A 23907-nucleotide genomic window follows, 5' to 3' on the forward strand; every position below is an offset into this window, starting at 1 on the left:
CATCAGCCTCAGTTGCACGTTGTGTTCATTTCTAGCTGGCAAATGTTAGCATGCTAACACACTAAACTAAGATGGTGAACATGAGAAACATTGTAGCTGCTAGTTATCAGCATGCTACCATTGCTCAACGCATCACTGCTCTTAAAGGCACATTCAAATGATATAATTCAGACATGATGATGAGCAACCGAGTCTGATTCACGATTATTTATCAGCGATTTTTTGCAATTTCTGACAGCAACAAAATCTCCCGCTCCCGCTGTAGACAAGAACTGCAGACAGAAGTGTCATCAAACCTGTGACAAATAAATCCTGTGTTGCCGGCAGTGGCAGCTAAATAAAGTCCAAGATTACAGAAATACAAGTGATTTAGCTCAAGCAGCCGTTTGTTTATATCTGGTTTTTACACGTCAACTCCAAAAAAGGCGACACGGCAAAAATTCTCCAATTTAGTCCGTCTGAATGATGTGACTATAAGGCTAACAAATCCAGATTAACGGGAGGTTTCCTTTTCTTCCCACTCTGCCAACAATGTTCAGCCTCTCAGAGTCTTCTGAGGACTCTTAGTCTTGTGATTGGATACGTAGTAAGTTCACAGCAGCTAAATGTATAAAGAATCATTTTAATATCACCTTATCTTTACATTTCTCAGCCAAATGTTCACAACTGAAAGAATGATGATCCACAGCACAGTGTAATACCAACAAATGCAGGTGTGTGTAACCCTGAAACCTGAGATGAAGCAAAGAACATGAAACAGGGTTGCTACGTTTGTGTGTGTTTTTGTACACGGGGGGGGGGGGTGTAAAGAGAGAAAGGCAGGAGAAAAAAATACCCAGAGATTCACTTTCCGGCAGTGCTAAGCGGCTTTGTAAAAGCTGGTTAATTAAATGAGATGCCTGAGTCGACTTGTCTGAATTCGCGGCCTTAATGAGGTTGATAACTGTGTTCTTTTTAATTAAGGTCTATAGTCTCTGACAACCTGTAAATAGAGGTATAGCCGATGAAAAAAACATCACAAATTGCTTGTGAAGCCCTCAGACCCTTTGTTGAGAGATTTTTTTCGCACCAAAGGAGAAAAGTACAGAGTCTGTTGCGCCTCGATAATAAGCTGTGGGGTGGAGGACAGGCAAATGGCCTGCAACGCAAGAGAACTTCATTATTTAGTGATAATTATCTGTGAGTTTGTCACGACGAGTGACACCTTCCTCACACGTGAAGTTGATGTTAATAGAAAAAAAAAAAAAGATTATAACAGCTTTAAGTTAAACAAATTACACAACTATTACTGCAGGAAATACATTAACAGTGGTGGCGGCGGTATCCTGCAAAAAACATGTGCAAAACTTTGAAATCACAAATCTGCAATCTTAGACATACATTGTGAATATTATCAACATGAATAATATCTTTTAGTATCAACTATAACTGCATGGTCGTCTCTTTATAACATCTTAGCTTGTATTGATTTGCATGATCAAGTGGCAGAAGAGCAGGGAGATAAATCAGGTTTGGTTTGGGCAAAGGACAGAGCTAACGGGAGGCCTAAAGAGACAACGTGCAGTGCTTTATTTGCATTAAGCAAACGGGAGTTTTAGTCATATAAGCATTTCTCAGAGCCAGCGCTGCTCCAGAGGCAGAAGTAATCTTATTAGTTTAGTTAAACCTGGCAGAGCTAAATGACCAAAGTTTGTCTCTGCCCCAGTTTGGCCAAGTTTCTTCTATCGGATTTTCCTTCTAAGGCCGTGTACTATTTGCTGGAAGTAATTTATACTAAAGACTATCACATTAGAAGATACAGTGTGTTTGCTAACTCCTGCATGGATATGGAAACTCACTATATGTTGTGTGCAAAACATATACAGCATAGCATCAATTATGTATCATTGTGTTAAGTATGTTGGTATGAAATGCTTGGTCAGACTCATATATTAATAAATAAGGAAACCTTTCTAATTTTAGACATAGTTTTGTTGGACAAAGCTTTTTATTAAACAATGTTGCATTGAGCAGTTTGATATATTAAATGTAATAAAGGGCCAAAACGCTTATTTCCCTACAAGTAACTTATGATATAGGCAGTAATGTTGATACCAGCAGTGATGTCCTGATAGATACTTAGTTATTGACATAACAGCTCTACATACCATATTTCTCTTGCGGAGCTGATGTGCTCTTATGTAATATCTTATCCTATATTTGAGATGTGTCTGAGTTGTATAGGGAGAGACTTTGCCACAATGTGGGTTTCCAGTAAGGAAGCTGTACCATTCACCTTTTCCGGTCACATGACAGACAGGAACCAGTCATGGATAGCTTTCTGTAACGACAGCATATATTAAAGCAAATTGACATTACAGACAGAACGATAAAAAGCAGCAGTAGCTGTTATCGCCCTGACACTGGACGCCTATTATAGGGAGGATAAAAGGAGGCTATTAAGTCACACTAAAAACCTCTTAAAGAAGATTGGGCTCAAAGTTGAGTTTTGCTTTTTGTTTGGGGTGTTATTCTAAAATAAAAATAAAAAGGCTTTTGTTCACATACCCAAAATAAAGTTAGGAAAATTGAGAAACAGGAAGGATAAATATTGAATAGCGCTGGCTTGTTCTTCTGTGAATTTGTTTACCCTTCCTGTTTGTTTTTCAACCATGAGGCTTGTTGTGGTATTTGCCATAATTTCAGAAGGTTGAGAGCTTGCCAGTGAGAGAGTCCATTTAGTATTGAAGTCCAGCCAGCCTGCATGTTATTAAGGGACGATTAGCAGCCCACCCTGTAGAGGGTTTCCTGTCAATCGTCCAATCAGACGAGGGCTGCTTTGCTTTCTAAGTGTCCCCCGTCTTCAGTGGTCCTCGTTTCTGCCCAATTTTTGACCTCATATGAAAGAAAGTGATGAATTATGTATCAGTGCTAACGATAAAAAGGGGAACGGACAACGTACTATAGGTGGGAGAGTTGTGTTGAAAAAAAATCTATAAAACCTTGACACCACAGACACACACACAACAAAGAATAAAGAAAAAGTAAAGAAGCAACTACAAGAAAAGCTTCAGGCTGTAACTTTGTCAGAAGCATCCACATCAGAGCAGCTTCAACAACTTCTCCACATGTGTATTTATATCAAGAACCTTGCAAAAACCCTGGTTAAATGTCAAACACCCTTCAAAATAAATGAAATAACTCTTCAAGGAGACATGCTCATTTTCAGCTTCATATTTGTATCTCTGGGTTTCTACTAGAACATGTTCAAATGCTTTAATGTTCTGAAAATCATTATTTTTTTTTTTATAACTTTATGTCTGAATATACCTGTTTGAAACGCTCCGTTTTGATACCTGTCAATTGAAGCCCCCCCCCCCCCCCCTCCCGAAAAAAGCAATTGCAAATGTTTTATGCGGAAAGAAATGGATTGTTAGGCCGCAAGTCAATTCAAGCAAACAACAGGAACAGAACAAGGATACACACAATGCGTTTGGCGAGGAACACCAACATAGCTTTGGTTTGTTTACAAGAAAACTCCACAGGGCTCCTTTTATGCTGTGCATTATCGTTCTGGTAACCAACTCAGCCTTGTGCTGTAGATATAAAAGCTTTATTTTCAGTGTGTCGATCAAACCCCGGTGGGAACCAAAGAACTGAAGGGGGGGGCCGCTTGAGAAGGTTATCTCGGTCCACTTCCAAGTGGAGTCTGGTGTGGTTGGTGTTGTGGTGTGACTGGTGTGAAAAGCGCCTAGTTTAACAGCAGCAACACAACACCACTGCAGCCTTCAAAATGACCATGGAGTTGAATCAACAGCTCTCTTGAACAAATTCTGAACATTCTAACCTTCACAGAGGCTGGATTTATTGCGGGACTGTCGTTTTATATTGCGTTAGTGTCCGCTAGGTGTACCTAATAAGATCAAATATAGGTCTACTACATGCATTTAGCCCAAAGTCATAGTGCATCTGTATGATTTGACTGCTTGTGCGGACAGATTGACCTGAGACATGGCTGAGCGTGCCGAGTGGCACTGACCATTGCTGCTGTTAACCGTGGAAGCAGGAATGTGGTTTGTAATTAGCAATAAAATGTTCCCTGGTTAAACTCTCCTCGCCACTGTGTTCCTACCAAAGAACTTCAACAACAATTATGTAAATTTCCTTAATTATTTTGATCTCTTTAATTAGTTTCTTCCCCAAGTAATTGTGTCTCCAGGTGCTTTCCATTGTGTCCCTTCATGTTATATGTTTATCTAACGGGCACCGTTAATACTATTTGAGAGCGGTGGGTTTGTTTGGTAAAATTACATCAGTTTACTGTATTTATGTCAGTTGGTTTTTCTCCTCCGCTCACATATGCTCACTTTGTGGTAGCAGAAACACGCTTGACACTAACAGAGAAGAATTCAGGCAGCACAGGCTGAGCTTCTGGGTTGTTTACAGAAGGATGACCAAATGGTCCGAGTCTACTTTACGGTGTGTCCCGTCATTTGTGTTCCCCACTGGGACGTGTAAGACAGCATGAGCACCTGAGCTACACTCAGTGTTACCGCCGCCGCCTGCATGCACCGGGAGGAACTGTAACTGTGTTCGTGTGTGTGTGTGTGTGTGTGTGTGTGTAAAGAAGTGTGTTTGTAAGAAAGCGCCACCTCTGCAGTTCCACATTATTAGTTTGTCCTCACCAGGGCAGGGCGACAGAGACGGCATTGCCATGTATCTGCTGACGGATCAGTCTCTCAGCAGTGGGAGAAACCCTTATGTCAACTCGGTGAGACTGCACGGCTCACCCTCCCAGCTGAACAAATAAGATCAGAGTCAAAATGAAAAGCATTATTACTGCTGACATCTTTATCTCTGGTCTACCTTATTTAATAACCAATTTCTTTCAAGGCTTCCTAGAGGAGTCTATCCTCTGGGCGAGCCTCTCTCTGCAGCTGAGAATCTGCTGTTTAGTTATGTACACTGTGTTTCCAGAGGAGGAGAAGATGTTTCATAGCTGTTAGCCTTACAGGATTGTTGGACAATGTCTGTCGCCCCTGTCTTCAAATAAAGCTCTGGGGTGTTTTCATTGGACAAAGGTGTTAAGAATACAGCGCATGTAGCTGAGGGAGAAAGGAAAAAAAAAAAAAAATCTTTGCATAATGCGGCATTTCATTTGTCTTTGAAAGCAAGAAAATGAGTCATATGATTAATCATGTATTTAAAATGGTGGGCCATACGTGTCCATACATGAGCTTAATATAATGTAATAATATAATTTGCCTAATGGCTGAGAGAGAAGTCGTCTTCTTCGGTGACAAGAAAACACAAGTACGAGTCTACAGCGCTGAGGTACAGTGGTGCTTTGAGCTAAACGCTAATGTGTTTTCTCAATGTCAACGATGCTTCCTTGTTAGGACGGGTCCTTCCAAGTCGGATCCTACAGAGACAAGGCAAGACTCCTTCTTGGCGTTTGGAGAGTACACATTGGAACAGTCTAGCTGTTCCCGATTTAAAACATGTTGGCCTGTAAGAAAATGATAAAATCAACAGGGATTTTTACAATTCATAGACGTACAAAACATACAATTTATATGCTTTCCTCAAAGCCACCAGACTCCATAGAACAATTGTAATCGTGCAGTTCATTATAGCTCAACAGAAACAAATTAAAACTCATCACAAATGTCTTGGTTAGCTCTTTCCAACTGTTCCAACAATCACCAACTCTGGTTTGGTTGAAATAACTCGCTGAACAAGTCTGTCTCTGAGCGACTTCATCACTGCATGACAAAAGTCAGAACAGTATTTTAAAATAAGCCTTGGATATTGACTATGAGTGAAGATTCAGAAACTGGATTGGCAATTTCTCTCCTCAGATTTGTTCAGAAAGAGATTTTGATGAACTGCTGAGGTAAAATATCTCAAAATTGACAAGGATATTTCCAAATCAAGGGACAGAAAATGCATTGTGTGCATAGGATTGTTGGTGTTTATGAGCCTAGGAAACACACATGCATCTTTGGAAATCCTCTGAACAAAGGCGTCAGTCCTCAATAGAATTTGAAGGATTCTAAACACTGGAACGGTTGCAGGTGAAGGGCAAATTAAAATGTAACCTGATGATAATACTAAATAAAGAGTCCAATTCTTCCTGTGGGGACCATGCATTTGTGTACAGAATTTCACGGCACTCCATCAAATAATTGTTGCAATATGTAACGAAAAGCCAAAATAATTCAACTCCGTTGTTGGGCCAAAGAAAAAGTCAGGCGACCACCAGAGTCAGCAGGTTTCATCCTCTGGAGACCATGAATGTGTGTGCAAAATGTCATGGCAATCAATGTAATAGTTGTTGAGACATTTCAGTCTGGACTGAGGTGGTGGATCACCGTAATGACGTCCCGATAGAGCCATGCTGCCGATGTGACTAGAAAGAATCATTTTTTTTCCATGATATTTGATTTTCTTATTATTGTTTTGACACCAGAAATCGGTGTGTTGACATCTCGATGAGAGCACTCGGCGGTCACTACAGCCATCAACCTTAAAGCACCCGGGCGCCGCATACGAGCGAGACGGCGCGTTCTCTCAGCTCCGGTCCTGTCTCCCACAGCACTCCTGTATTGAAAACCGATGTCCACTGATGAATGAAGTTTTAGTTTTAGAGTACAGCATGTGCAGTGTGGAGTTTGTGATTGAGAGAGGATTTACAATTAATGGTACAGCAAAGGGGATCAATTGCAATTAGGTGTCTGTAACACGCTGCGGCTGATAAGCATCCCCGCCATCGATCAAAGTGCCATCACTACGGTCCCGTGAACCCGGAGGCCCTCCTGGCGTCTTCTCGCAGCAAACCTAATTGACCCCACAGGGTCAATGAACAAAGCTCAGGATTTGTCATGGCGCCGGGAATGATCCCTCATGCGAGCGGGAAAATAGCAGGCTTTGCATTTGCAATCATGTTTATTTTTATGCAAATGCTCAATAATCTGTGAAAACACTGGCACGGTTGGGACAATATGGCACCATGCTGTATGCTAATGCTATAAGCATGGAGACTGCAGGATGTTTTGAATTCTTCTGCATTCTCAGCAATACAAAGATTAGCTTGTGGTGTAGATTCTGAAAACAGAGCTGTAAATGTCAAGCCTGGTCTTTTGACATCTTGGACTTTTTCATTTCTCATGGTTTTGGCCACAGTTGGATACTTAACGATATAACTTTACCAACGTTTTCCACGCGTGGTTTATTTTCTCTGCAGCGCCGTAAACTACCCAAAGGATTTCAGCTGTCTAAACCTGTGTATGCACCGAGCCTAATACCCTCTGCGCTTTGATCCGTTTGTTACTGTGCATCGATGATTTGGATGTTCTGAAGTACTGCAGTGAGTGGATTTGCAAATACGGTAAATGTACATGTTTTTTTTTGATCTTTCACAAATACTCCGGCACAATTCCACGTCCTTGGGCCTTAATGACCGGGTTTTGCCCGACACTTTCGATCAAAGAAAGCGAATGCTAGAAGTACACAATTCAACACGAATAGATATGCATTTGGGAAATTGTAAACTTTAGAATGTGTACCCAAAAGTATAATAATAGTATTGAGGAAGCAGCGTGACGCAATACAGAGAACAACGTCTCGCTCTCCTTACTTCTTTTTTTTTTTTTTTTTTTAAATCTAATGCTAAAGTTAAATCTGTACCTGAACTGTGAGGAACATATTGAAATGTTCTAACATGCATGAAAAGGTTTCTCCATTTGCAACATCATAATTTCCCATCAATCCTTGTCACTGGTCCTCATCGCCGGTTAGCCTTTACTGACACATAATCATAGCTTTTAAAATTGAATTAAGAAGATGGTTTCAAAATGATTCAAAAGACTGGCTGTAATTTCAAATCATACATTTAATAACAATGGCGGCAATCACAGCAACAGCAGCAGCAACAACAGCAGCAGCAGAGAGAGGAGGAGAGCGCTGTGCCCGGAGGGACGTTGACCCCGTCATAAGGCTGCAGTGTTTAGAGAAAGAGAGCGAGAAGGAAGTGGAGGCAGGATAGATTAAGTGAGGAGAAAGAAGAAAAAAAAGCATTCAAGAAGTGAGTGAAAGAGAGCAGAGGCTAAAGTGAAGGAGATAGAGAACCGCTCTGCTGAAGTGTAGGCCGGAGCCAAATGTCACCATGTGTCAAAATGTATCCATTTTATATACGTATTGGACACAACGTCAGAATGTTAACATGGTAACCGTTGAGCTCAGTCTGTTAGGTGAAGCCGACAGCGGTCTGGCGATGGTAATTCATATTCATATATATATACATATATACGTATATGTACTGCATATTAAAACTTCAACTATAATCGTGGCAGATCAGAAAACATTCATAAGAATCATCTTCATCAGTGGTGGGATGTAACTACGTTCATAATACAATTATGTGTACAAGTACATTGACCCAAGTACTGTACTTCAGTAGAATTTTGGGGTCCTTGTACTTACTTGAGTATTTCTGTTTTTCTGTCTACTTATACTCCACAATATTACAGTGTTTATAGTTTTATTTACTAGTTGAAGATTCAGATTATCATTACAAATTATAACCAGCAAATACATTAGGATGTATTATTATAAGTTAAGCTAATACAAATGAATCCAAACTTCTACATTAAAGTGATCCACACATTAATGCATCGCTAATTATGATCCAGTTATATAAATGATATATTATCATCAAATGGGGCATTCTGCATAATGGGTACTTTTACTTTTGTCACTTCAAGAGTATTTTGATGCTGATACTTTAGTACTTTTACTTTAGTTAGACATTAAATGCAAGAATTCATTTCAACTTCAGTAATAGATCTGAGTATTTTGGAAGGCACTTAAGTTTGAGACACATCTGACATCAATGAGGTGAATCTTTACCTCATTAGTGAGAAAGATTTAGGAGTAGCAAAGTTGTTTTTTTTTTGCTAACGTGGTTGTAGATCCCCCTAAATTATTAATAATAATTATGTGCACGATGAATTGCCTATTTGGTCTTGACGTTGCAGACAATTAAGCTTACTCTGGTCGTGGCTTTGTTGTAGTCCCTTCAATGCCCTTAGATCTGCTCTCAGGAAGTTATTCGAATTTGGAAAAAGTTGGACTACAGCCTCTGAAAAATCCCCACGTAAATCTCTGAGTCTCTTAACTCTGTGGACACCGGACAGGTTTGATGCATTTTGTGCAGAAAGCTTCACGGCTCGGCTACAACGCTGTGAGATCACCGACCTTCACCTCAAACCGCTCTTGTGGATTAATATGGGCAACTGTTTCCTGGAGCAGTCACAGTGCTGACTTATGATTCTGAGATGTTTTGTCTACAGCTGTGCACCTGGACTCTTCATACAAGTATAAACAAATTAATAAAGTGCAGTGTAATGATGAAGTGTTTTTGTTATTTAGACAATTGTATAAAAAGATTCCTGAAATCAAGAAAAATAACTACGCTTTCAGTAAAGGTCAGTGTTGCAAAAGAAAGAATAATTCAATTAAACAAATAAACTAAAAAGAAATAAAATCCACACACTTTTATTTCCAATAAATCAGCATGCACACATTATTAAGTCAGCAATTCTAATTAATTCTGTATGTTAGATCAACAATCCACAATATGCAACTAATTATCATTCTTTGCATAAATGCAAAACATTATTCTCTCATTTCTTCTCATCCACCCAAATTATACTTTTATCATTTATACAAATATGCCTTAAATTCCTGTTTGTAATGCAAAAGCTGAGAGCAGACACAGCTACCAAAATGCATCCTATGACTGGCATTGGAGGTCAAACTGTAGCATGAAATGATAGCAGCGACATGTTTGGGTTTATATATCACCATATATTAAAATGCATTAGATCCCTTTGATCTGATATTTGATCCTGTGCAAATTGAATATTTGTTAATTTTCAAACTGACAAATCAGAGAACAACTAATCTAAATCCGTGTTTTCTCCTGGTTACAAAGCTCTTAATACCCCTCTAATGCAATATGCATACTGTGGCAATTCACAGCTTAAAACCAGCTTCTCTGGGAAAGAAAACTCCAGCGTCGCTCAGTATGCAGCGCTGAGTTACATTCACTTCTTTCCCGAAGCTAAATACATAGAAGGCAAAGCATAACAAAAGCCTTACAGCCAGCGATCAGCGTACTTTTAGTTTTAGAGGCAAATCTCACTCCTTTTGGTACCTGTGTGTTTGTGTGAGTGCCAAGAGGATTACACAGCCAACACTGGCATCATCATTTTCCTTTCACGTGCATTAAAAGCAACAGGATTCAGGCTACGGAGGTTAATACCTTGAGTGCAAACAGGAGCGGTTCTGTGTAAACACTCGCATTCAAGGTTCGACAGATTGCTTGTGTGACGCTTACATGGTTCACTTGGATGGTTTGGAATCTGTCAATGTTACTTCGCTCTAAACTCGTGTGTGTTAATCGATATTCACCACTGTAAACAAATTTCGGCCATGTCTAATTTCAATTCAATCTACTGACAATTTTGTCAATTAACTGCTTCGTTAAGCACTGACCCCCCCAGTTCATGTCGCTGTGCCTTCAAGCTATTTATTCTAGCACGGCACACACTTAGTTTCTTATCAGTAATTCACTCAATTTCTTGCTCGCAACAATCAGTTTGACTCCGCTAATATGACAAGTGTGGCTAGCAGACTTCGTCAGCTGTAGCTAGCTAGCGTGAGCTAACGCAGACACTAAAATAGTTGAGTGGCGCGCCAACGCAGGCGTGACAGCGTTTATGCGACGGTGTTTTAAATAGTAAGGTTTCAGCAAAGATGCGTTTGTTTTGGGAAAACTGAGCATGTGACTGGATAGATGGAAACGTGGCCCCCATTTACTTCAATTCATCGATTTTGTAAACCATAACTAACTAACTTTTTTGATTCTTGGTTCACCATGTGTGCATGCAAGACAAACAAAAATGTATTCTTCAAGATTACAAGGCAGCACAGAGGTAATAATTGACATACAAATAGTTATTTTTTGGGTGAAGTATTCCTTTTGCGAACAGTTTGTAGCTTAAGTCTTATAGCTGCCTGCTGGACACATCGACGTTTCATTTTGCTTCAGATTAGACTTCCACTTGAAGGATGTTATGGGATCTGCCTGTATTTGTTATCGCTCCGTGTCATCTTCGGATCGCTGTGAGGAAGTGAGACATGACGTATGCTTCTGTCTCTTGTCATCATGAAGTTACCAGAGGCAGTGCAACTATTGCAATTATTCAATTTATTCTGATGATACTGATGTTCCCGCACATGTATTCTTTGTAATCTATGATGCAATAGTTACACAAGGTGCATCAATAAAACATTACACGGAACGTAAAAAGCCAACAAGCTGTGTGACATATGAATATGCTGATGGGTTGATATACATTTTTTAAACGGTTTGAAACTTTACTAAAGACGCCTCTCTTTCCCGCAATCGGATACATCATCAGACTGACAGAATCGGGTGAAATATGTTTGAGGTGGCGCTCGGCAACCCCAAAGAGGCCGGCTCTGCTCCGGTCTTAACGTGTAGAGAGAGAGAGAGAGAAAGAGACGGAGACGAGTTCAACCTCGCTGATTATGAAACGCAAAGCAAAGAGGCCATGCTCACATCAAAAGGAAAGTCAGAAGAGGCAGAGATTTGCAAAGTCAATCCCCACCACCCTGTTAGCTTCAGATACACTGCTTGATAAGGTCTTCGGATCGATTCGCTGATGGACACGGTGACGGAGGCAGGCCCGGTTCTGTACTCCCGACCACCGGGGATCCTTTTTTTTAATGTGCTGTGTTGTTGCAGGATTGGCTCAGCACGCTGGACCTTGGGTGACCCATGGACATCTTTCTGGAAGTAGTGTGTACTTCTTAAAAAATCTGGATTTCACAGTGCGAGCTACAATTTGGAGGTATTTTCAAATCCATGCTGTCCATACTGAACGCATATTATGATGTACTTTTGGTTGCAATGAAGGAACATCTCCGGCATTTGCTTCCATCTTTTTGGCAACAGTTTTGGGAAGGACCTTTCCTGTTTCAACATGACAATCCCCCTGTGTGTGCAAAGCCAGGTCCACAAAAACGTTTTCTCAGATCGGAGAGTAAGAACTCGCCCGGCCTGCACAGAGCCTTTACCTTGACCCTTTCCAACACCTCCAGTATTAACTGAAGCGCCGACGGCAAGCCGGGCCTTATCGCTAACATCAGTGTTGGACCTCGCTAATGCTCTGAATGTGAGTAAATCCCCGCAGCCAGCATCCGAAATCTTGTGAAGAGCCTTCCTGGAGGAGCGGAGGCTGTTATAGCAGCTGATATAATGCCCTTGGCTTTTGAGCGAGGTGTTGTAATCAAACAAGGGTGCAACGTTCTGGTGCCCACATTCTTTACACCATGTTTGCAGTATTATGAAAGGGGCCGTTCTGCAAATTTAGTTCTTTAATTTTGATACGTAAACACATTTTACTGATAATCTGTACTGAAGTAATAGTTTGAATGCGGGACTTATGCTTGAAATAATATACTTTAACATTATGATATTACTTTTCTACTCGATAGCATTCACTCCATGATGTAAATGTGTATTCTCCAAACCCAAGCTACGATAGCTGAGGGATTATACAACTGTTTTCACGGGGCTAACTGCTGTAATACTCCCTGTGATTTATTAATAGATTTTTTTCTCACATTTGATGGAGTGCCCCTTTAATTTGCATATGTTTTTCCACCACTGAGGCTTCCCCTATCCTAAGAACCCACTGTATTTTGTCAGCACCCTTTGAACCGCATACATTACATCATGCAGTCATTACAAAAACACAATAGATCACAAAGGTTTCCTGTCTTTACCTTCCTCTGAAAACTGAAACCATATTGCCGTGGAAAACGCATTGAGCCGAGCTGCAGGAGATGAGCTCCCAAATGTTGTTTTCCTCGCCAGTCTAATGGAGATTTTGCTGTTACTGACACCGTCAAGAAAAGACAGTCCCCCCCCCCCCCCCCCCCCCCCCCCCCCTCCTCCTCCTTCCCCCCTCGCAGCCTCCTTCTGTTCTTATCAGCAGGAAGGAGATTGAAAGTTTCAATTGGGTTTATCGTATCAATTGTCCAGACTGACATTCAAGGTTCGGACTGGCAGCTTTGTCATGGCCAACGAAAGATTCACTCTAAACAAAGTTGTGCTCTTAACGTGGACGCAATGTCAAAGTGTTGCAGTAACGTGTCAGCGATGCAATAATGTTATTTTATATAATCCAGTCACTGTATATTACAAAATCTATTTTTTTTATAAAGAGCATTTATTACAAAGAATTAAGTGAGTACCATTCTTTCTTATTGCTAATCCTCTTCAGGGTTGCAGGGAGCCGGTGTCCCAGCATGCATTGTGAAGGAGTCGAGATACACCATGGACAGGTTGTCTATCAAAGGGAAAACACACACAGGCAACTCAGGTTTGAACCGAGGCCCTTCTTGCTGTGAGGCAGACACTGAGCCACCACGCGACCCATCCTTATCCCTCGAGGCATCGTTTCCCTTTGTGCCTTTTACCTTTTGATTTCGTTGCTCTATAGTGAAAATGCATGGTGGTTTGTTTATTTCCATGAAAATATGAAAACATGCTGGTATTTAAAGTCCAGGGAGAGTGAAATCTGAGATTTGTTTCTTAACACATTATAAATGTTGAAAATGCATTGCTGTAAACATGCTACAAGACCCTGCTCTCATAATGTGGTATAAAAACACATAGTATCAGTACTTCTGCTGCCCAATTGCGAGTTAGCTATAGGCGTGGTGTACTGGCTATCTTGCATCCTGGAGGAAGGTCAAAAAAATCCATAATGTTGTTATCCGTCCGGCGCTATCTGCCTCCTTACCGCCCCTCTCTGTGTGTCATTCGGGGTCCACATGGCAGCGTGCTGCATGCGCTCGTGTTGTGGCTGTTAAATGGTGGTTCACTATCAGAATTTGATCATTTTGCTCGGATAACATTTGGAAAAGTCTACAAGACCAACACGATCAAAATATTTGATCTGCATTCAAGTTAGCATCGGGCTGTACAGGAAGTTAGCCGGCTCAACAGGAAGTTAGCCGGCTCAACAGGAAGTTAGCCGGCTCAACCAGTGGAAGGCTCTGGTGCAGCAGTGAGAGGGCCAACATGATACTGTAACTGTACTTTATGTAATCAACCCTAACCCTCACCATTGGGAAGAGTTTCAGAGCAGAGAGGACTGCTTATTTTTTCGCAGTTTTAACACCGAATTTTATATACTTGCCGTTTTTTTTTGTTTAAATCATTTAAATTTGCTAATTAGTACAAACAGGCTGAACAGGAAATGTCATTTTGGAATTCATTAAACAAAATGTTGACCTGATGATGGCACTAGATTAAAAGTCAGGGGATCACCAACGTTTTTAGGAAATCTTTTTTTACCATATATGGTAATCTATCGTAGTCAAGACATTTCCCTAAAAAAGACAAGTGTCAACCTCATGGGTGACGCTGGAGAGAAAAAGACAGGGGATCACCAAAATCAGAGGGATTCATCCCTCTGGAGAACATGGATATTTGTACCAATTTTCATGCTAATCCACTGAATAATTATTGAACTATTTCCGCCTGCACTTCAGTGGTGGACGACCAGCAGACCAACATTTCCATCCCCGTAGTCAGGCTTCTTGCATGGCTTAAAACATAATATTTGCAAACTCTGACAAAAGACTCCAAAGAATATAGATCCTAGAGCCACCCAAAGACAAATCCTGGAGCTCTTAGCAATTAAATATAAATCACTGGAGACCGAGTCTGTGCTGAGCATTTGTTTGAGCGATCACACCCAAATTAACTTTTGCAATAATAGTGCTGAAAGGTCCGAACCAGGAGATCAGAGTCCGTCTCATCTCATGAGTCCAGCATAGGAAATACCCCCTTTTGGAATTTACTTCTCTCATATAGTCTTATGTTTGTTTTAGGATGTCCTAAAATGAAGGCAGAGTTACCGAGGGGGTTGAAGGCCAGCAAGGTCTTACTTTCAAAGAGTGAATAATTGAAAACCTGTGCAAGCGTCTTCTTGTATTACTGACATTCATGTCGGTTTTCATGACTTTCGTGAGATGTTGCATGGCAACACGTTCCAGAACAATAGCTCATGCCTCTTGAGTGCTCCTGCTGTGGCCTTTTCACATGGACTCTCTTTTGCTCTTTTCACATTTAGCTACAATTCAAATGCTTTTGTGATGTGAAATACTTTCACAAGACCATGCTCCCACTTTCCACCCCACTTGCTACCCTGTGTGAAAGTGTCCTCTTTGTCAGTGGCAAAGGCTGCTGGAGCTTCTTGTCCTAATAGGTTTACAGTTAGTTTGTACGTCAGTGAAGTTTGACTTTCCAATATGTGTCGTAAAGATTATTCAAATTCATCTAAATTGATATCTTTTATAGTAAATATGCTAACAGTACTACTTTGGTTATCACTTGTTGTTACTAAGATGTGATCAATTGTCTGAAAGCAGCTAAATAATTAATTTAGTAACACAAAAGTTAACTCTTGTTTGCTCAGTAATTATTCAGTGTACAATTTACAACAGGCGTCAAATTGGAAGCAACAGCTGATCTGCAGGTGTGAGAGGTGTAGAGATTTAACAACAGCATTTTCATTCAATGTCCTGTTGTCTAAGAAGAAATGCGGCGCAACATAAAATCTGACATTCTGCCCATGATTCAATTTGAAATGATTTATAACAATGCTTACAACGTACAACGGCTCTATGAATGTAGAAAAGCAACACACACCTGAGGGAACGCAGGCGTGTGATGGAATGATTAGTGGGGCTTGAAACAGAGAAACAGTTTCGCTAATGATACAATTTTACAGGTGCAAATTAATTAGCAATTTATACAATGTCTAGCATGTTTAGCGCATAACTTGTATGACTTCCAATAATATACAAGAAAACGCCTTTTAAGCATTTACGGTGTGGATTGATTTAGTCATTTTCTCTTTTGATCTCCTGCTTTAAAAGCAGGCGTTGGCCTTAAGAAACCAGCAGGAGTACGCTAGATTATGAAAATTATGCCACTGAAAACCCAGCCCAGTGTTGCCAACTTGTTTCCAATGAAAGTAGCTAGCAGCACTAGTTCCCAAAGTTGCTAAATCTAGCAAGAAAGTTGCCAAGTCAGCAACACCGACAGCCCAGCCCTCCAGACCTCTCTCCAAAGCCACGCCCCAATATTATTATAATAAATGTAAACAACGAACATGGCTGGGTAGCCCGACCAATCACTATTCATCCGTATCGAATGAAATGATTGGATGAGTTTATTACAGCCATGCTACAGCCACAAATGTCTTTTCTTTCTTTTTTTGTCAGATCATTTAATTCATTATTTGCTCTCAGGATGTCAAATTTTAATTATCTCCAAAATATTTAGTGCCAACATTTCTTTCCTGCTACAATATATTTAGGTGCCAATATTTCTAGGCGCTGCTGCTTATATCTGCAAAATAAGGAAGAAATTAAATATACCAAAAATGGATGCATAACAAAAATAGAGACAAAATGCAGCCCTGTGACACCAGGCCACGTAATGGACTTTGAAAGACTTCCCTGCACCACCACCACCAGTGTTCCCAGCACTCTGTCATTAGTCATTTCTACATTCAAAATAATTGTTTACAGAAATGTCTTGATAAAAATCACTTTTGTTCTGGCCCAAAATCTGGGCCAGAACACATCAGTGGGTCGCAAGAGATTTTATTAGGTTGCCAAATAAATGTGCAGAATTTTTTTATTCAACATTTATATCTTCAGTACACATTTGAGCCACATGAGAGTTATTGATAAGTACTTAAAACTTTGAATCAAGTATGAAAGGCTAGTGTACATTCTGTTTGTTTTACTGATAATGTAAGATAACCTGTTAACTCTGCATAATTACATTTATTTGGTCTGATGAATTAAGTATTTAATGTGTGTGTGTGTATGTCTTCAATAACAGGCATAAGTCAAACATCCATCTCTTCTAAATGGCTCGTTAGCGATGCAGAAATGGTTGTGAAAATATAAGATAAGACCTTCCGTGAATTGGGTCACGCTGGTTTGTCATTTTTAAAAAGTGGGTACCCAGGAAAAAAAGTTTGGGAAACACTGTTTATTACAGACATCATTTTAACAGCGGTTTTGGGGCCTCATCATTTTTCTTGAAAAAGTCCAGGATGAAGTGACAGTGCAGCCTTCCAGCCAGAGAGAAACGCAAGTGTCCAATAAATCCCCCAAAACTATTATAAAATATTAGCTAATCTTTTAACAATTCAGAATGACATGGATGGGGATTCTTTTAACAGGTGCATTACTGCTGAAGTGCCTTGGGGGGGAAGAGATTAGCTGCTGCGCCAATGCATGACTGCAGGACTGAATGAATAATGCCACGAGCTGAGTATTACCGTGACCGGCTACTGTGAGGACCGATTCTGCTGCAATCTGAATGTCAATATTTAAGCTCATACTGTATATCCCCACGACTGACATTTGTTAACCCCACAGATATGTTTGCAGCTTATAAAAACTAATGTCAGAGTCTGTAGTAATTTGTCAACTGCATCTATTATTTATGGAAAAAAAACCCTGCCGGGGCAATAAACTTCTCGGCGTACCAACATATCTTAACTGCAAACACATTTTGTGCTCATTTTGTTTTTGGACGTCCAGCGTTAAATGAAATGTTGTCTCAGCCCGGCAGGGTGGTTGCGAGATTATGTGCAAAAAAAAATAAATAAGGGTGGCGAAAGTTAACAAGACACGCTGTTCTCGCCCGCTTGTCAGCTTGTGTGGAGATGCCCCTTGGCAAGCACTTTAATTTCCAATATCTTCGGATGGGCTGCTTGTGGCTGTACCAAGAGCTTTCTAGTTCGCAGACATACCTGTGTTTAGATATCGTAATGTTATTTGCTTGTATATAAACAATTTATTAAAAGTCAAATTAGGTAAGACCACAGTGTAATTACCCGGCACTTACCGTGTAAGTCCCCTTATTAATTCATGGTGTACTATGGATGAATCAGTACAAATAGATACTTACTGGTTCCTACTGGTACTTTGATGCAGGTACAGCAGAACAACGGAGTAACAATTGGGAATTCTGGAGGAGATGAGTTATACTGTAAGTATTTTGGAGTCATCGGAAAGGGTCAAATGTCGCAAATCTCATTCACGGTAGCTTGGACTGCTAACGTTGTGATCGATACAGTCATACTTCAGTGGGAACAGTGAGCTGGTTATGTCAAAGGCCACTCAATCGGTATCTTAGTAGGCAGTTCACAGTACATGCATGCGGAGTATATATGTGTAGTATGCAGTACGTTTATAGAACATTTTCCTCAGAAGCAGCACGCTCTTGGAGAAAGACCTTGACGGATCTTAACTGCTCCGCCCAATCATCGCTGCTCCGTGGAACAGCTGTCTACCAGCAATACCAGCACCAATCACTCATTAATCACCTGTTTGTCTTAAATACTGCTGCACAGAGGTGGCAGAAAAGGGTGCCAGCTATTTTATGCTTTCATTAGCGGCTAACAGAGATGATTACCCGGAGGACATTTGAAGGTAGAATTCAAGTTTTTTTTTTTTTTTTTACAATTCAGAGGTTATTATTAATATTATTAACTCTCAAACCTGGTCAGGAAAGCTTTGGCAGGAATACGGTAAATACATGTTTTTTTTTTGGTGGGATAGAGAGATTAAGAGCCTCTGCTGCAAAACAGAGACGAGATCACAAAGAAGCAGAGATGTTAACATCGTCTCTGTTGTCCTTATATAACGCCTTCCTGTCGCAGGTTTTTTAGACTTACCACTTTTGTTCATGTCCCCAGAGGTGCCTGCTTTCCCACCAACTCAAGGTAGAGGACATTGTCGGGACACGGCAGCTTATACATGTTAATGTCCCCTTTTTCCTATTCCACTCCTGTTAGATTGATGGCTCAGCAGTGGTTCTCATTGATCAATCAGACACAATCTGCGTCTCAAATGAACCCAGGCCAGGGGGATTGTGCATTCTTCCAGGGGAACCACATCCCTAAGGGTATGACAGCGCGCTGCACTGGATCGATTGTTTTCAACTTATTTGTGTAAATACTTTGTAACCTTGCCGATTTATCATCTTCAATTCTTCGCCACTGTGTGAGAAAACTACAACAGATATCAAGCCAGCCTGCTGACACGGGCCCCGACTTGTAATTTCCATCTTTGCGGTCAAGTCTGGAGAAGGATTACAGGAATGATGAGAATTAATTATGCATTTCTCGAGCATGATGGATACCGCACGTTAAACTCAAAACTATATTTCCCCCGAGAACAGAGAGGAGTCGGCTTGTTCCTTGAGTGACTCCTTTGAGGAATCCTGTCAGTTCTCACTCTCAGAAGATGAAACTTTGCCTTTCTTACCACGGCGGAAAATGTAGGTAGTGTTACGTCTTGTCAACTTAACACTGTGGGCACAAATCTTCAGAATACTGCATTATAACTGAATCTTAGTAAGTAAATAGACTGCAGAAGAGACTCAGACACCATGACACTGATGCTGTCTTTGAAGTTGTTCTTGGAGGTTTCAGGCCACATTCGAACACGTTTGAAAATTTGAAATCACGGCCTGAGTTCCACCGAATGTGTCCACAACCATGCTGCCTCAAACCTCTTGTGGCTTTGGTCCATCGTCTCTAATCTTGATCCAAAACAACAAATAGAACCCTGATTTGATTTGGTGTCGACGTGGCGTCCTGTGTGTTGTCAGCGGCTGATAGCAACTCAACAAGTACGTCGGCCCCCAGTCTCTCCTTGCACATATACCACGGCCGCTTTCCAAGGGAAAAGGATAGGATCACATTTATTTAAAAGCACAGTAGGATTTTCCTAAAAAAAAAACAACAATAATCCCTCTCAATCCTCACTTATGACCCAGTAGAAGTGCAGAACCCTCTGTCTGTGTTTTTCTTTTCAACCCGCTGTGTTCGGGTTGTTTCTGAGCGTTTCTCTGCCCCCGCCTCCAGCTCTCCCCCCTCCCCCTCCTCCCCCTCCTCCCCCTCCTCCCCCGGGGCTCTGCTATGCCCCGGTCTATCTATCTCGTCTATCTATGTCGTTGAGCCCGGAGAGGAGGGGCCAACTCTGAATGTTGTGTGTTTACAAACCGCAACGGACGCATCCTATTTATTCTGTGAAGTGTTTTGGTGTTTTCAACCAATGATTATGGGTCACTGCATGGCAGCATATGGCAGTGATGTTGTTGCTATGGTTATATCTTCATCTTGATTAAGCTGTGAGATGGAGGTGGCTGCCAGGAAGTATTTTCCCCCTCCACTCTAAATGTACCTTTACATTTTTTTCTTTCAATGGTATTCTCAGTATTACTCAACATAGAAACATACCTCCCGGATGATAATAATAATAATGTTACCATCCAATACGTTTACTGTAAATATGGGTATTTAAAATGCTTTGTTGTTTTTGCGGTTGGGTATTTCTATTCAACGCTACTTTACACTTCTACTGGGATGACTTTTGTCATGCTGCTAGTTCATAGTTGGGGTTTTTGAACTGACGACTGTAGATGTTGCGGGGCCTTTACTTGTAACAAGCTTAAAGTTCTCAGGTATACATACCTCAAAACTGTATTTAATACACTACTTTATCAAATGCGCCTTGTTACTTCCTCCCTCGAGCTACATATTTTACATACAGACCACTTTATGTAAACAAAACATTGCTGTCTGGTTCCAGGAGATTTCCCTCGCTGCTCAGTTAGCGCTCATTTGTGGCAGATTCCTGGAGGATTTAGGAGACCTGAGATGTCTCACAAGTGTCGGCGAGCAGCTGGTCGAGAGTTGGCTGCCGGCCATTAGTCGGCTGTCTTAGCTGTTGGTTCAAACATTGCTTGAAACCGCAACAGTGTTTATAGATAAACAGCGATGTATGCATTTTCCGCTTCAGTTGAGCATTTCCAGCGAATGTGACCGGGATTTATCAGATGAAAGACTTCTTTTTTTTTCTTCATTTTTCTCTCAGACTTTTGTTTTAGAAGTCTATGCAACTTTTCAATTGCGACCCAATTTCTTTCCCCCTCCATCGGCCCATGCGGTTGACAAATGCTCGGTCTCACGTGGAGGAGGCAGACTCTGGGAGGAGATGCTGATGTTTCCCGTCGAATAGAGAGATCCACCTCAGGCAGCGTCAGCTCCGTCCTTATTTGTCATAAGTGTCCGCTGTTTCCCATGGCTAAAGACAAAGGCCAGAGAACGTATGAGGAACATGCATTTTTAATGTGACATTCTCATCAAATTCACCACAGTGGACTGAGCAGAATGCCAATGACGCTTTATTCTTCTTCCAATTACAGCGAGACGACGCAACAATATGAATGTAAGCCGTGAAGGGCACGACATGACAGAGCCTGAACCGTTCAGCGCCTCGTCTCCTGTGAGTCTGAACTTGTGAACTTCATATTGACGTTTGTGTAGCGTTGGATTAGGCATTGACTTGTTTTTCAAAGAAATATTCAGAAATCATTAATCAGAAGAGCACAACAGCGTGGAAAAATGTGAAAAAACAACATAGTACGCCTGTGTGAAATCATCAGATTAATGTCGGAGCCACATTATCGTCTCTTTGTGCCTCCTGTGAGCAGAATGATGTCTTTGCTGATAGTGAAATATACAGGATACAAGCATGCAGTTTATCACCATTACAGCCTACATTATTTACACAACATGACATCCCTGTGAATGCTGATTTGACCGGACTCACCTTTATCTTGTCGCAAATATGCTGACCATTACTCTGCGCCCATCATTTGACAGCCCTGAAATGTCACCGGAGACTGAGAGATAGTCCGGTTCACCGCCGCGTTCAGGGAGAAGAAGACGGCGGGAATGTAAATAATCCTTGCTGGCACCAAACCATAGCTTTTCACGTCTGACGTTCTTTTGCGGTGGTCGGTCCACACTCCATCATTATAATGAGGGAGGTTCAATTAGACAAGGTCTACAATGGGGGTTTTAAATGTCACAGTGCAGGTCCTGACATTTCTCTGTTTGATATGGAATCAGAATGGGAGGCGGAGGAGTTCACGGGGAGAACTAATCTCAACTACCGAAATAACAAATTCCACCCTGTCACAAAGCTCTGAGGGGAGGATGGCGCGTCCACCGAGGAGACATTTACACCCCACCGGTGCTAGCTTTCTCCTGTTCGAGCGTTCTAATGATTGAATCCATTAGCATTGTTCAGGTTTGTAATTAGCCCTCGGAGGTTAGCATGTGTACGAGAAGCACGTAATGAAAGCTCCTTGTGTATTTTAACCAAAAGGTTATTTGGTTGTCAAAAAAAAAAAAAAAAAAAAGACTCAATAAATGATAAACTTGTCACTCGTTGAAATTGGAGTGACCATCATTAGCGCGGCTGAAGTGGAGGGTAAACGCCGGTCAAGCGTTGCTCTTCTGAAAACATTGTCCGAAAGATGCTCTTTAACAAAAATGAGGCATTTCAAGCTCCGGCAGCGTTTTGAAAAGATATGCCTTACTGTCACCTAAGTGACTTATATTACTTTACTTTTATCATGGAACTTACATACTTAACTAACGCCTATATGTGAAATAACAAACACAGTTATTTTACATAACAAACATACTTATTTTATCCCAAAACACAATCTTTTCCTGAACCTAACAAAGTACTTTATTACTAGTGGGGGCTTGTTCCACCCGCAACTTTAGTTCACTAGCTTTGATAAGGGAGGAATCAGTAAATTAGTGCGTAATCACGCACTTTGGTAAATGCAAAATAACAATTAGTTAACTGGAAAGTGTGATTTTATATGATTGACGGGATTTGCTTGTCAACCCGAATCAAAAACTCAAGAGTTACAATAACAATAGAATTTTTTTGACAGAATGAAACCCTTTAAATTTGCTGTTTTGTCACTTGTTTGTCACTTTTACAATAATGCTGATTCAATCAACTTAATCTGACTCGTTACTATAGTTTAAATTAGCATTAATGAAACTCCGTAGCTAATTAACTCCCACAACATTAAATTAATCGACTGTTGAAGCAATTAACAGTAGTCAAAAGAAGCCGTTTTATATTTAGGGTTAATTAGAGAGGAGACAGGATTTTATAGTGGAGCCGAAGAAACATGGGGAAAGTAAAGAAGGTGTTACTGATTCAGGATTTAAGACACAAGATGAAAAAACCTGTTTTAGAAATAGTTTTTAAAGCATCATTTAAATCAACTCAATTCAAAAACACAAGCTACATTTAAATGATTGTTTTCCATCAGTTGAAAAACACAAAATTTACATTTTTCATCTATAAGTGTTCTTGTGATTCGGCTTCAACAAATCCACAGTTTTGGGTATTCTGATATATTCCAAACATTGACGTAATACAAACCTTATAAACACTTTAGTTTTGTGAGACTTCAGAGTGATAGATCTATCTTTCTACCCAGAGGAGCTGAGGTGATTTGACCCACCCTTCATTCCCCACTGTGTGGCCCTCATTACATGTACATGAGGACATCCGGGAGACTGTGGAGGACAAACAACGTCTCAAGTGATTTTGCATACTCCGTGTCATGACAGGTCAATTTTTTTTTTAAATGCGAACATATCAGAACGTGCAGTGCCCTCTCGGCCTGAATGTCAAAAAACAGACTGTTGCCTTCCTATCACTAGCAGAAATAGTTGTCATTCAGCGGATGAATTACCGTCCCCTGCATGCTCCATCTTCGACTCTAATAAGCGCTGGATTGTTCACAAAAATGGGGAGGAAAAAAAAACCAGAGAGGGTGAAAAGATAGAAATCCATTTGTAAGCCTGGCTGTGACTATTTGCATGGCGATGAAGGCCCCGAGTG

The 23907-nt window shown here is 40.8% G+C and overlaps 1 protein-coding gene across 1 annotated transcript in view; it reads left to right on the plus strand.

Moving 5' to 3' along the window:
• Positions 1 to 23907, plus strand: part of cdh19 (cadherin 19, type 2) — a 49080-nt gene that overhangs the window by 3490 nt on the left and 21683 nt on the right. The window lies entirely within an intron of this gene.

Source organism: Cebidichthys violaceus, unplaced genomic scaffold (genome assembly GCF_023349555.1).
Source record: "Cebidichthys violaceus isolate CVI_PGR_0920_01 unplaced genomic scaffold, fCebVio1.0.p SCAF_15, whole genome shotgun sequence".
NCBI lineage: Eukaryota > Metazoa > Chordata > Actinopteri > Perciformes > Stichaeidae > Cebidichthys > Cebidichthys violaceus.